The sequence below is a fragment of the Equus caballus genome, chromosome 5, assembly GCF_041296265.1.
Source record: "Equus caballus isolate H_3958 breed thoroughbred chromosome 5, TB-T2T, whole genome shotgun sequence".
Taxonomy (NCBI): Eukaryota; Metazoa; Chordata; class Mammalia; order Perissodactyla; family Equidae; genus Equus; species Equus caballus.
In genome coordinates, this window is record NC_091688.1 from 60,198,054 (window position 1) to 60,210,820 (window position 12,767).

The window sequence follows — 12,767 nt, forward strand, 5'->3', positions numbered from 1 at the left end:
ATATAATGGAGAGAAAATCAATTTACCTTCTACATCTCAACAGAACATATAAAGCAAGACAATATTTTTTCAAAACCCAATGAAAGGGATTGTGGGCAAGTACTTTATATTCAGCCAAGCTGTCCATGTATCAAGGCAGTAGAACAAGAGTATTAAATATACAACACTTGGGGAGTCCTGATTCCATCCTGAGGAATCTTTTAAGTTTGGGCTCCACCAAACAAGAGATGACTGAGGAAATTCTGACTTTTGAACAGCTGGTCATCATTGAGTAGATTTAATTGTAGATCTAAAACAAAAATCTAGGAGTAGACAAGATGGGAAAAACAGTACATAAATGCTATACATTTGTCGATGTTGAAATAATACTATAAGAAGAGGCAGATAAAAATGGAAAAGAACAGAGCCAGCCCTGATGGCCTAGTGGTTAAAGTTCAGCACTCTCTGCTTCGGTGGTCTGGGTTCGGTTTCCGGGCATGGAATCATACCACTTGTCTGTCAGTAGCCATGCTATGGTGGCGGCTCAAAGAAGAACCAGAAGAACTTGCAATTATACACAACTATGTATTGAGGCTTTGGGGGGGGAAACAAGAAAAAAGGAGGAATATTGGCAACAGATGTTAACTTAGGGCAAATCTTCCTGTGCAAACCTCCCAGAAAAACAGAAAAATGTCAAATTTTTGAAGTTGAGAGATTGATTTAAAACTTATAAAGCAAATATTAGAAATTTGACAAGTTAATAAGGGACTAAAAATGTAAAAAAAAAAATTTAGTGCAATGTTTAACACTACCTATACAATCCTTCCTAAATGCTAAACAAAACACAGACATACACACATATACATGCACACACAAAGAAAACAAATAACATGGGGAAAGAAATACAGCAAATAAAATCGACTACATAGGGTAAATAGAGCCTAAAAGATATGGGAACCTTTAGCATATAAATATGAATAGGAGAAACAAAATTATTTATATTAATTTATATCCATACCCACCCAAATCAGTCATAATTATAGTAGATTATAGTATTGAATGTAAAAAATTCAAAAGTCCACAGTGATAGTCAAAACAAAAATTTTAATGATATGGAAGGGGGAGGGAATGTTCTTTTCCACAGCACAAGGCCAGCAAATACATGTATATAGGAATGATAAAATTGGAAGATCTCCAATGTGCAAACACCAATATGACAATCGACACACAGCAGGGATCATGAATGGATGGTAAAAGTTTTAGAAAAAGATCTTTAGAGAAGAGGATATTCACACACTCTCAAAGTACCTTTCCCCAAATTACTGATTATAGAAAGAAAAAAATGTGTCTTTACAATGGACAGATCTCCTAGGCCCCTCCATAACAAAGTGACCAATGTTCTCACAGTAATGGTGGTGGATAAACTGGTCATTCTGGTCTCCGGGTGGGCTGCGCTAGGAAGCACACAGCGTTAACTGTGAAGTGTTCTCGGCAAAAGTGTGAGCCTGAATTTAATCATGAGGAAATGGTCAGACAACTTGAGAATGTAGACCATTGAGCCAGACGACTGACCTGTCCTCTACAAACAAGGCAATGTCACCACCACCGCAGGCAATCACAAAAAGGTGAGGAACGTCTTCGGCTCAAAAGGACTAAAGAAACATAGTAACATAATCTTTTCAGTCCTTTGGATCCCAACATATCTCTTCTCCTTTTTGTCGTCTTACTTGTGGTAACATTGACTGTTTGAAGAAAGACAGGCCAGTTGACTTGTTCAGAGGTCTAAATTCTGCCGTTGTCTGATAATGACCTCACGATTAAATTCAGACTAAACATTCTCAACAAGACCTCTGCACAGTTAATGCTGTCTGCTCCTAGCACAGCCCTGCTGGTGGCAAAGAACGTCCAGTTTCTCATGTTGTCTTTTTCCAGTTGCTCCTGATTTTGGTGATGTACAGTATGGGAATTGAGAAGAGCAAGGGTTAAGATTTTTCAGAACTGCATGTTGATCTAGGCATTGCTCTCTTCGTGATTTATCACAATTGGAGGCTGAAAGGCTGGGATTTCTCCCATTGAATCAGGCTTTTGGAGTAAAAATCATGGAGAGTTGTTTGCGGTTGTGATGTCGATTCTCTGCAAAGGATCCCTTCACAGTTCTAGATTCTTTCATCAAGTGGAAAAGCTACTTTTTAATGAGGCGGTTTCTTTGAAATCAGCAGTATCTTTTCTTACTTCCAGAAGTACTTGGCTTCTGAGAGACAGAAAGAGGAAAAAACAATGTGAGAGTTTGTCAGGTCCTGCTGATAGCTGAGCCAGGAGGGATGGGTACATGGTGACAGAGGCCAGGAGCAAGCTGAGCTCCAATTCAGAGGAGGAGCTTAAGTGGGAGGCTGCAGGCTGGCTGAAGGGGAAAGGGAGATCCACAAATTAGAAGAAAAACCTCCCTAAACTTACATTTAGCCTGTGGTGCAGGATCCAGGGACCCCTGTCCTCGCCCACCAAGAGCCTGGTGACGTCTGAGCTCAAGCTGCTGCAGAGCTTTAGCCAGATCCCCACCACCCTGTCCTCAGCAGCCACTTCACTCTAAATCCGCTTCATCTGGAGCAAAGTGATAGCTTTCTTACATCTGCCAGGGAGGGATGTACTTAGCATCCATTGACACATTCAGAAACAGACTGCGTCCGAAGGAGAGGACCCTTGGCAGAGAAACCACCCTCTTTAACTCTATGTTCCAGTCCTCTGAGGAGGAGTGGCAGGCCATAGGAAGAGTCATAGAATGTGAGAGCCTACAGGGACCTCAGAATATATCCAAATCTAGTTCTACCATTTACAGATGAGGAATTGTGGTGCCAAGGGGCTAAGGACTAACTAAAGCCACGTGACCTGTTATTGACAACCCTGGGGCTAGAACCCAGGCCATTTCCATACATTTAGGGGAAGGAAGAGGAGAGGCTCCAATCTGGAGATGTCAACATTGCAAGTAGAGGCTGTGGGGTCACCTTGGCTGGACAGGAATATTGCTTTAGAGAGAAATCCTGCTCAAAAGGGGCTGAGGAAAGACCCAAAAAGGGAGAAACTCAAAATTGAATTAGCAAAAAGAGAGCAGAGAGTGGAACCATGGCCACACTTATTTTCATTCCATGGACACCGACATTCTCTGAAGGTGATTTCAGGCCAGGATACACCTCAGGGCATTTCCAGGAAGAGTCTCAATAGGTGACCCCAAAACTCTGAAGTGAAAGTGGGAGAGCATTAGTTTTGCTCATACTAGATTCTCATCACTTTTTTCCCAAACTTCCCCCTAAGGAAAGGGTCTCTTCATATTGTACGCTAGGGTAAAGAAGGGCACGAGAAAGGATAAACATAGGAGAAGGAGACCTAAGAATCTCTATTGGGATTTTGCATAAGGACAAAATTTGATAGAAAATAATTTTTTCAATCTGCAGTCTGAACCAATTTGTGAGCTGTGAAATCTGTTTAGTAAATAGTGATCTGCAGGTTTCATTTTAAAGCAGAAAAAGAAAGCCCTCAATTCCATTACTTGTAATAAGAGGAGGTATTATTTTTTGTACACTGGGTTTCTATGTAATATTTATTTCTTACTGTATCTTGTCCTATAAAAATTGTGAGAAACTTTGATCCAAGTAGAGAGAGCATATGTCTAACCCATCAATCTCTCTTTTTTCTTTTCTGTTTTCTCCAGGCTGTACAAAGAGTTTTGTTGAAGGAGGAATGCTAAGTCCATCCATGGCTGATATTCAGCTTTTCTGTGAAGTAAGCACACATGAGACACTTCTATAGGTGACTGATCCTACTAGATCCATGGTCCTTCTAATTTCTAGATGCATCCTGGGGATGCTTTTTAAAAGTACTGATACCCAACCCCACCCCAGAATGTTTAAATCAGAATTTCAAGGTATTGGCCCAAGGCTTCCTGTCAGTTCAAAGCTCACTCAGCGTTTATTTTATGACAGCATAATATTGAACTACTCACTAGACCTCCTCTGTTTCACATCATTCTTTTTTCTTCTCCACGTCTCTTCCGCCATGAGCTTCCTTCCCACTGGCCCTAAAGATTTTGGTCTTCCTGCTGACAACCTCAGATGAATCACAGTCCTTCTCAATTGGACTTGTCTTATATTCTTATGTATCTCCTTGGGTCTTCACAAAGCTGGCCTAAAGTTATTCCACTACAGTGCTCTTCTATATGCTCTGACCTCAGATTCACCTCAGTTCACTTTTCCAGATTCTTCACTGAACATGTAGAAGTGGTAATGGAGTGAACAGGGGAGATGCCTGAATGCCAAAGCAGCTCACACTCTTTACATTTTGGAAACATGGCCTCTGCATCAGTTTCCCTTTAGGGTGCCATCTACTGTCCTCCACCTAAAGCCAGCTCCAGTGAGGCCCTGAGGTGGGGACACTGAGTCCTGGAAGCGCCATGTAGATTAGCAGAGGCCTGCACATCTGGGGCTGAGGAGAAAACTGAGTGCAGACCAGTCCAGGACTCCCACCTGTGACCCAGGTTCTCAGTTTTTGTAATTTGTAATTTTCTCCTGAGTGTTAACACTTCTTATTCACATGGAGAAACAAAGGTTAAGGTTGTCCTAGGTCAGCTTCCCTAAAAGACCCAGGAGGAGGATCCATGTGCAAGTGATTCATTAGGACAATACTCCCGGTAGAAAGAGGCACTGGAGTCGGAGAAGCTGGGAAGGGAAGGCGAAGAAGCCAAGAGAGTGCGTGATTTCAGGCAAAGTGCCGTGTGTTCAGTGGCTAAATGATGCTCTTGTGTTGAGGAGGATCATGGGGCCAGGCTTCCCCATGGCTAAGAGGAAAGTTGAGAGAGAGTATCAGGACAGTAGCAGTGGGAACACAGCAGAGTTCAGAGTGCAAACTGGAGATAGAGATGGAAGGGCCTGGAAGAATTGCAGCCCCCATGGAAAACGGAGGTGAGACCAGGCAGAGGTAGCCTCAGCTGTTAGAATGAACAAACGAAGAAAAGAGTGGGAGACTGATCTATAACCTTAGACAGAGAGCAAGAAGGAATAAGTGCATCTGAGAGCCCCAGATGTGAGTACCTCTGGACCCTAAGCTTGAAGGCCAGGGAATCTGCATGCTAGTCTCCACTTGCTGAGCTGGAATTTTCTTTTGATAATCCTCTGTTTCAGGTCACTTAAGAAATTAATGTGGCCAATGACTTGACATCTATGCTTGCTGGCAGCTGAGCCCTCAAGACAATCACCCTCCAGCTTGGGAGCATTCTTCATTCCAAGGTAAGCATCAAACTCAGCTCTGAAAATAAAACCACAGCCAACAGGATCCACTGTTATTCATGATCTTACTGTGACTTACTTCCTGTTGTCTGTAACATTTTACTGCCCTTCCACTCACCCACACATATATATTCTATTGCCACTTGGGGGTAATAGCAGCTATAAGTAATGTAGTAGAGGTCCAAGTCTATTATTGGAAACTTAGGGGCCAGAAGTGCTGCAGAATCAAACTTTGTGGTTCTTCAGGGAGGTGATACAGTGCACAACCCTTTTATCACACTCCCAGCCGTGAGGTCTGGGCAGCGCTTGCTAATCAAACATGTTTATTACTACTGTGAAATGAAGACATATTCTCAGAAAGTAGGCTAACCAAAGACTTCAAAGAGCCTCATGGCAATCCAGGTTGGGCTCAGGCGGGGTGGGGGCCCACAGGGCCTGCTCCACCCTGTTGTGGACTCTCCCTTCCCCTCCCCTCTACACATCCTCATTCTCACCAAGGTTTGTTTAATTGTTTCTTTCTTTCTTTTTTTTTAAGATTGGCACCTGAGTTAACATCTGTTGCCAATCTTTTTTTTTCCTTCTTCTCCCCAAAGCCCCCCAGTACATAGTTGCATATTCTAGCTATAGGTGCTTCTTGCTCTGCTATGTGGGACACTGCCCCAGCATGGCCTGAGGCGTGGTGCCATGTCGGCGCCCAGGATCCGAACTGCCAAACCACGGCCGCTGAAGCGGAGCATGCAAACTTAACCACTCAGCCACGGGGCCGGCCCCTAATTGTTTCTTAAAAATGTCTTCATGTTTCTGTTACCATTTAGTCTTCCAGATCACATACTATATCTGACTCTTATCATTGATTTACCCAACCCTTCTAAGTGCTTTCTCTGACTCTGTTCTCTCCATACTATCAAATGTCTCACCCATCTTATTACCCCGAAATCCTGTTTGATCAGAGGTCTACTCCTCTGTGAGAACCACCTCTCCCTCTCTGCTTCACATACTCTCCACTCACCTTCCTTTCCTGTCCTTTTCTCCTCTGGCCCCTCTCTTTCTTCTCCAGCATCACTTCCCACGGCACCGTTATACAATCCTCCAGAGTCAGGCTGCCGCTCCCTGATCCCAGCCCTCCACCAGATGCCCTTCTAGCCTCCAGGTCTTTTCCACCAGCTCTTCTCTCGGGCTAGTGTGCCCTCCATATTTCCTTGAGGCACAGTTTATTATTCATTATTCATCATAATTTAGGACATTTAATAAGATATTATAATTCATATTGGGCTAAAGAGTAATCCTCTTAAATTAAAAAATCTGGTTGGTGAAAGAATTGTCAAAACCAGGTATCCCCATTCTCAAATGTTAATTGAATCAAGATCTAAGATTGTTTTTATCACTGCTTAATTTCATCATGTTTTTTTATCCCTCTTTTCCTAACTATTGGTTTTTATTAAAACTATGCTTTGAAAGTTCTTTGCATTTGCAGGAGAAAAGAGAAAACATTTTATCAACATCTGAAGTGTCATCCTATGTTATTAGTCTGGCAGGTGGGGGAAAGCCCTTAATAAAAGATCAAGTTATAATTTAGGTTGTGTTTGCACCGTTTCTACAGGGTTTCTCCTTGTACAGAGAAGACAGGGTGGAGCAGACTGCCTGTGGCCCTGCTGCTGCTGTCACACATTGTCATCTGCAAACCCATGCACAGCATGGTCCATGTATAATTTAGACGTTCCACTCCTTCATCTCAGCCCATTTGTGTGGGGAAATTTGGCCTCTCCTGGCCCATTTTGAATAATGGGTGAGTAAGGCCATGCCATATCACACACATCTCACTTCTGAGACATGTGTCTGAGCACTTCTCATCTCCTCATGGGAACCTAGACCTGGCCATCGGTGTCTCTGAGACACAGCTGGGCAGCTTTACAAGGACAACTCTGAGTGAGGGCAGAAGACCCCTGGCAGCAGGGGATGGTGGGGACACAGACTCCAGCCCCTGACTGATTTCCCACAAAGAGAGAGCCTTAGGAGGTGTGGCTCCTCCTGGAGGAACTGGATGAGCCGAGGTTCTGCTCACACAACGAGACTAGACTAGAGACTAGAGTTGATGGATCTGTGCAAGGGGCCACAGGAGTTCTTTGGACTAGTCTTATTTGTTTAAGTTTAAAATTGTTTCAGTTAATTTGGTACAAAGCAAAGAAGAAAGGGTGAGCACTGCCCCTGCTGAGTCTCTAAGAGTCAGAGTACAGGGAGCAGTGAACAGAACTTGAGCTGGGAGTCAGGCCGATGAGGGGCCCATGTCCCACTGTGCACTGCCCAGGTATCCTGGGCAGGTGAAGTGATGTCGCGGAGCCTCAGCACTCTCGGCTCTGAGAACCGTACCTACTTGAGAGTGTCTTTGTGAGGACTGAAAGGGTTATAGCAACACAGAGCTCACTTGGTACAGGCATGGCAGACAACAGGTGCAAAAGAACTGCGTTTCATTTCTGGTTTGAGGATTGCTGGGATCCTGAGAAAGCCTCTGTTTCTTTGCACCTTAGGGACAAATGGGAAACTGGAAAGAGGATGGTTCCAGCGTGAAAAGGCACTTACTGACCCAAAAAGGTTGAGGGACAAAATTGTTCATGGCCAATTTCACTATAAAATAGTCAGATATACCAAGGAACATCACAGAGTATCTTGATCTTCCTACAAGATGATTTGATGAATAAAGTCTCCTAACATTACAACTGCTTCTCCCAGAAGAGAAGTCCAAAGAATAGCCTCAGTGGAAGAAGCGACAATTGAGTTTTAAACTGCACACCCTATGAAACTGCTGCCCTAATGGGCTCTCACTCATCAGAAATGACTTTTCTGGACATTATGGAGAGGGGAACTGCTGTGCCTTGCTCATAAATTAGGGCAACACCCCCACTAGGTACACAGGTCGTTGATAGTTTGCATGAGATTATACCACTGAGACTAGGTATATGACTGAAACTATAACCCACACATAGAAGAAGTCACTGGTGCTGCACAGAGGATGAAAATCGTGGCCATTTGTGGAGGATGGAAAACCAGAGCCAGAGATTTGGCTTCATTGAAACCATGGGCACAGGCAGGGTTTGGTGTTCATGATGTGGTATCTAAATGCTTCAGAGGGAGGTGGGCACCCAGGGGAAAAAACTTGAGCTTGGGAAGAACATAACAGATGCTGAACATATGGAGCAGACTGTAAACTTGTGAGGAAAACTAGAGAGTCTGCAAGAAACTACTCAAGAAATACAAGTAGCAACACCATTTCATGAGTATGAGAAGTCTTATCTTGAAAAAAAGAGGCCTGTTACACAGGACTGTTCTCCAGGTGAGATAGCAGTGGCCGACATGTTGCCATTATCCCTCCATTTCCCCTCTCTAGCCTGCCTTGATACCAACAGCCTACACTTGTAACAGGGACCAGGTGATAAGAGGGTAGCCTGGGACAAGAAGAAAAGAAAGTTGTCTGACCCACATGATGCCTTTTTAAAATTAAATCCAAGAGCGTAATTCGAACCAAGACAGTCTACAGAGCCTGTTTACATCTTTTAGCCTATACAGGTTGTTGGAGACAAAGAATATAGAGGCCACCAGGGACCCACTAGGAACTTTCTGCCCTTTACAGTAGGAGCACTCACTGTGTATATCCAGAGCTGAGAAGACTTCCTGTTCATCAAATAATAATGAGCCCCTTCTGTACAGCCTACAGTAGGCTGACAGGTCATGGCCAATTGAACGAGTCAAATAACATTCATCCAGTGAGTGCTGTGGGACTTCATTCTTTCTATCGCTGGCAGCTCCCTGCTGAGCCTTGTGGGGTCAGGAGGACTGATGATTAAACAGAAGGGATTAGGAAACACAGAATCCTGGAGCTGGTTTTGATGGGAGGTCTGGTCACAGAAAACAAATGGGAATGCCCATCAAACGAGATAAAACAATCCTCCTTTATCTGGGGCTAGAGTGTGGTTGCAATGGGAAAGGAGAAAGAGGGAGAGAGAGCGAGCAGGAGGTGCTCAGAGCACTGACCAGAAAGTGAGCTCCCGAGGAAGAAGACTGAACTCCCCTAAACAGAACAGTCAGGACACACAGTGCACTCAGAAAACCATAAAGGTGGCTTCAACACTTCTGCATAAATTTTGTGTAAATATACACATATCAGCCAAGTGGACAAAGGCTCTGGCAGCATTGTAGACCTCTAGAAATTCTGTGTTCTTTAAGGCCTGGTTCTTCAAGAACTAAGACATAATAGGAATTTTTATTTCTAGTCACTTTCCTTGCCATGAAATACCTGCCAACATGGTAATGCCAAACTGGCAGAGGCAGATAAGCATCATATGTGGTTGTTATAAAAAGGAGAGAACAGGAGAAAAATCCAGTGAGTAATTAGTTCACCTGCATCACTGACTTCAGTTACTAATTGGAGAGGGATAAATAAAGGGGCCTGTACACGTACCACAGTGAAAACAGACACCATTGTAGAAGGGACACTTCGTGGGTGTCTGAGTCTGCTAAATAGGTCTATTCAGCCCTTTCTGAGTTCCCTAGATCTGAGATCACCAGATGCCACCATTGAATGAAGACCCACGATTCTGCAGAGTTACCTGGAACATATATGCGGACTTGGTCTTCTTCCTCCTCAAGATCAGTATGTTTTTCTACAAATAAATCCAGACAGGGCTGGTCACATTAAGCAGTCCCCTTTGTACATTAATAATCCAGTGTTCAGTACTAGCACAGGGACATAAATATCCTCAGTGGGACAACGGGATGCTCTAAGAGAAATATTCCAGAAACTCTCAGGTTGTGTGTGTGAAACTGCCTTGGTTTGCTTTCCTGAGCCATCGGGCAATATCTCCCTAATCTGGTAGAGCCTTATCACAGTGTTCTCTCCTGAGTCTGTGAAAACAGTTAAACATATCTTTTCCCTACAGATTTTGGGGAACTAGCCTACCTGCATTCTAAATGGATTACTTGAATATTCAGCTTTCTCTCATCAGATCAGCTGGTTGTTGATGGTTTAGCGGAATTTATACGCTGAGACTAGACTGATGTATGGAATCCACTAACCCTCAAATCAAAATGAATCTTAGATGCTACACAGAAACAGTGGCCATTCGTGGGGTGGGGGAAAGCCAGGGTTCAGCCTTGCTTCATGGAAACAGAAAAGCAAGGTAACAGTAGAGGTGTTTATGTCCTGGTACTCAGATGAGTGCTTAGCTGAGATAGCCAATTTAGAGGAGACAGACCCGGGGATGAGAGAAGTGAAATCAGGAAACAACAAATCCAAAGATGTAGATCAGGCTGCCCGTATCTCTGGAAAGGTATAGAAATTCAAGGGATATTTTTCAGGTATGAAAATGAGAGCATTGCAGGTGAGGAGAGACATTTGATGGAAATCAGAACAAAGACAGACACCTTTGTGCTTGTGCTGCAGAGGAGAGTGTGAGTTTGTCACACTTGGCTTGAGTCCAGTGTGCTAACTTGGAGCCAGAAGTAATAGGCATAGCCTGGGATGAGGAAGAGAGGGTGGCTCCCAAACCCATCTGATGTCTGTGCTTAAAACTAAATCCTAGAGCCTGATTCAAACCAATATGTCTATAGGTCTTGCACACAGGGATGGCAAATCTCAGCACAGGCAGGCAGAGGTGAGGGATACAAAAATATGAGGTCTATCTGGTGGCCTAGTTGGAGCTTTATCATATTGACAAGGGTGTACTCACTGGCTACATCCAGAGCAGAACACACTTCCATTTCTTCACATGAGAAGATGGCAGCTCTCCTGTAAAGACACTAGGAGTCAAAGAGTCAGACAGGCCAAGAAGAACTGAAGAAGTCAAACAGCACTCATCCGATCAGTCCCATGGGCCATTATGTTCTACCATCACGAGCAGCTCCCTGCTGAGCCTGGTGTGGTAGCGAGGATTGAAGATTACAGCCAGAAGGATAGACACTGCAGCATCCTAGCTGGTTTTGATAGAAGGCATAGATGTGTAGCCACAGCAAAGGCACAGACCCATTAATGAGAGAAAAACTATCCTCTTTATTTCAGGGGCAGAGTGTGGCTGCCTTGAGGGATGTAGAGAGAGAGAGAAAAGGAGGCAGAAAGAGAGAGAGACAGAGAGAGAGAGAGAGAGAACAGAAGGTGCTCAATGCATTAGGCATATAACTAGCTTATGAGCATAAACTATGGTTGAATAGAATTCATGACTCACAGCACATGTGGAGAATCATAAAAGTGGCTTCAACACTTTTGCACAAATATTGTTGATGCTACATTCACTTACCAAGTAAATACAAGCTTTAAAGCATCATTAACACCTAGAGATCTTGTGTCTTCAAAGCTTCTTTCTCTCAATATTGTGATGTGATGTGAATTTTTTTCCAGTTACTTTTTTGCTAGAGTTTATCAGCAGTGTGGTAACATAAAAGATGCAGAGGCAAATACGCGTCTCTGGTTTTAACAAAAGGAGAGAACAGGGGAATTCAGGGAATCCCTATGATTGATTAATTCACCAAGTTCAACTGATTGCAGATTACTGATATTGAGTGATCAATAAAAGGAACTTCTGCACATGCCACAGTGAGGATAGACAACATTGTTAAAATGGATACATGATGATTGGAGAATGGATGAAATAGGTATATTCAGCACATTCTGTTTTTCCCTTGAAATGCAGTCTCCACATGTCACCATTGAAATTACAGCCTATGAGTCTCCAGAGTTACCTGGGGCATATCGGGTCTTGGTCTTCCACCTCATCGTGATTGATTTGACTTTCTGCAAATAAGTTCAGACAAGGCCAGTCACACTAAGCAGATCCCCCTTCATCTATTAACATCCAGTGTCCGATACTTTCATCCTGGTCATTAGGTCTTTGATTAAAAGGAAGACATTTAACGTTTATTGCATGTCAGATGGTGCTGTGTCATTCCACATAACATTATCTTATTTAATCATCATAATTTCCATGTAAAATACTTTGTATTATCCCAAGTTTATAATTCGTCAAATGCCCAAGGTTTTTTTTTCACTTTCTCAGCTTTTATATATCCCATTCCTTCCATCTGGAATGGTCTTATTCCTCCTCTTTGCCTAATGGATTCCTAATGGAGTCCTTCAGAGCTCGTTTCAGATGTTACTGCTTCAAGGAAGACTTTCTAAACCCCTACGTTTGTTTCCCTGTTACACGTTGTAATCACACACTGTATCTCAATAAGCACAAGAAATTATGTGATTAATCATGTAATATCTGTCATTCACACTGAAGTGTAAGCTCCATGAAGATAAGAACTGTGTCTGTGTCATTTTTGTTGTTTTTCTGTATTATTTGTGGCACCAAGTATAGTTCCTTACACATAAGTACTCAGTAAATAATCAATGTAAGATTATGGCAAATAAATGCCATAATCAGGAGTTGAATGCTCGTCTATTATAATTTCAAAACCTTCCTTCTTTAAATTACACCATACACAAAACCTAACAGGAAGTATTTCTTAAAGAAATTACACAAGAGG

At 43.1% G+C, this 12,767-nt stretch overlaps 1 long non-coding RNA gene across 1 annotated transcript; it reads right to left on the reverse strand.

Annotated features, from left to right (window-relative positions):
* Positions 1-1,063: 1,063 nt before the first annotated feature.
* LOC111773663 (uncharacterized) lies at positions 1,064-12,030 on the reverse strand. The gene is made up of 4 exons (XR_002808361.2): positions 10,973-12,030; positions 9,854-9,907; positions 5,058-5,271; positions 1,064-2,230 (listed from the first exon to the last, which is right to left on the reverse strand). It is a non-coding gene; the product is annotated as an uncharacterized lncRNA (long non-coding RNA).
* Positions 12,031-12,767: the final 737 nt, after the last annotated feature.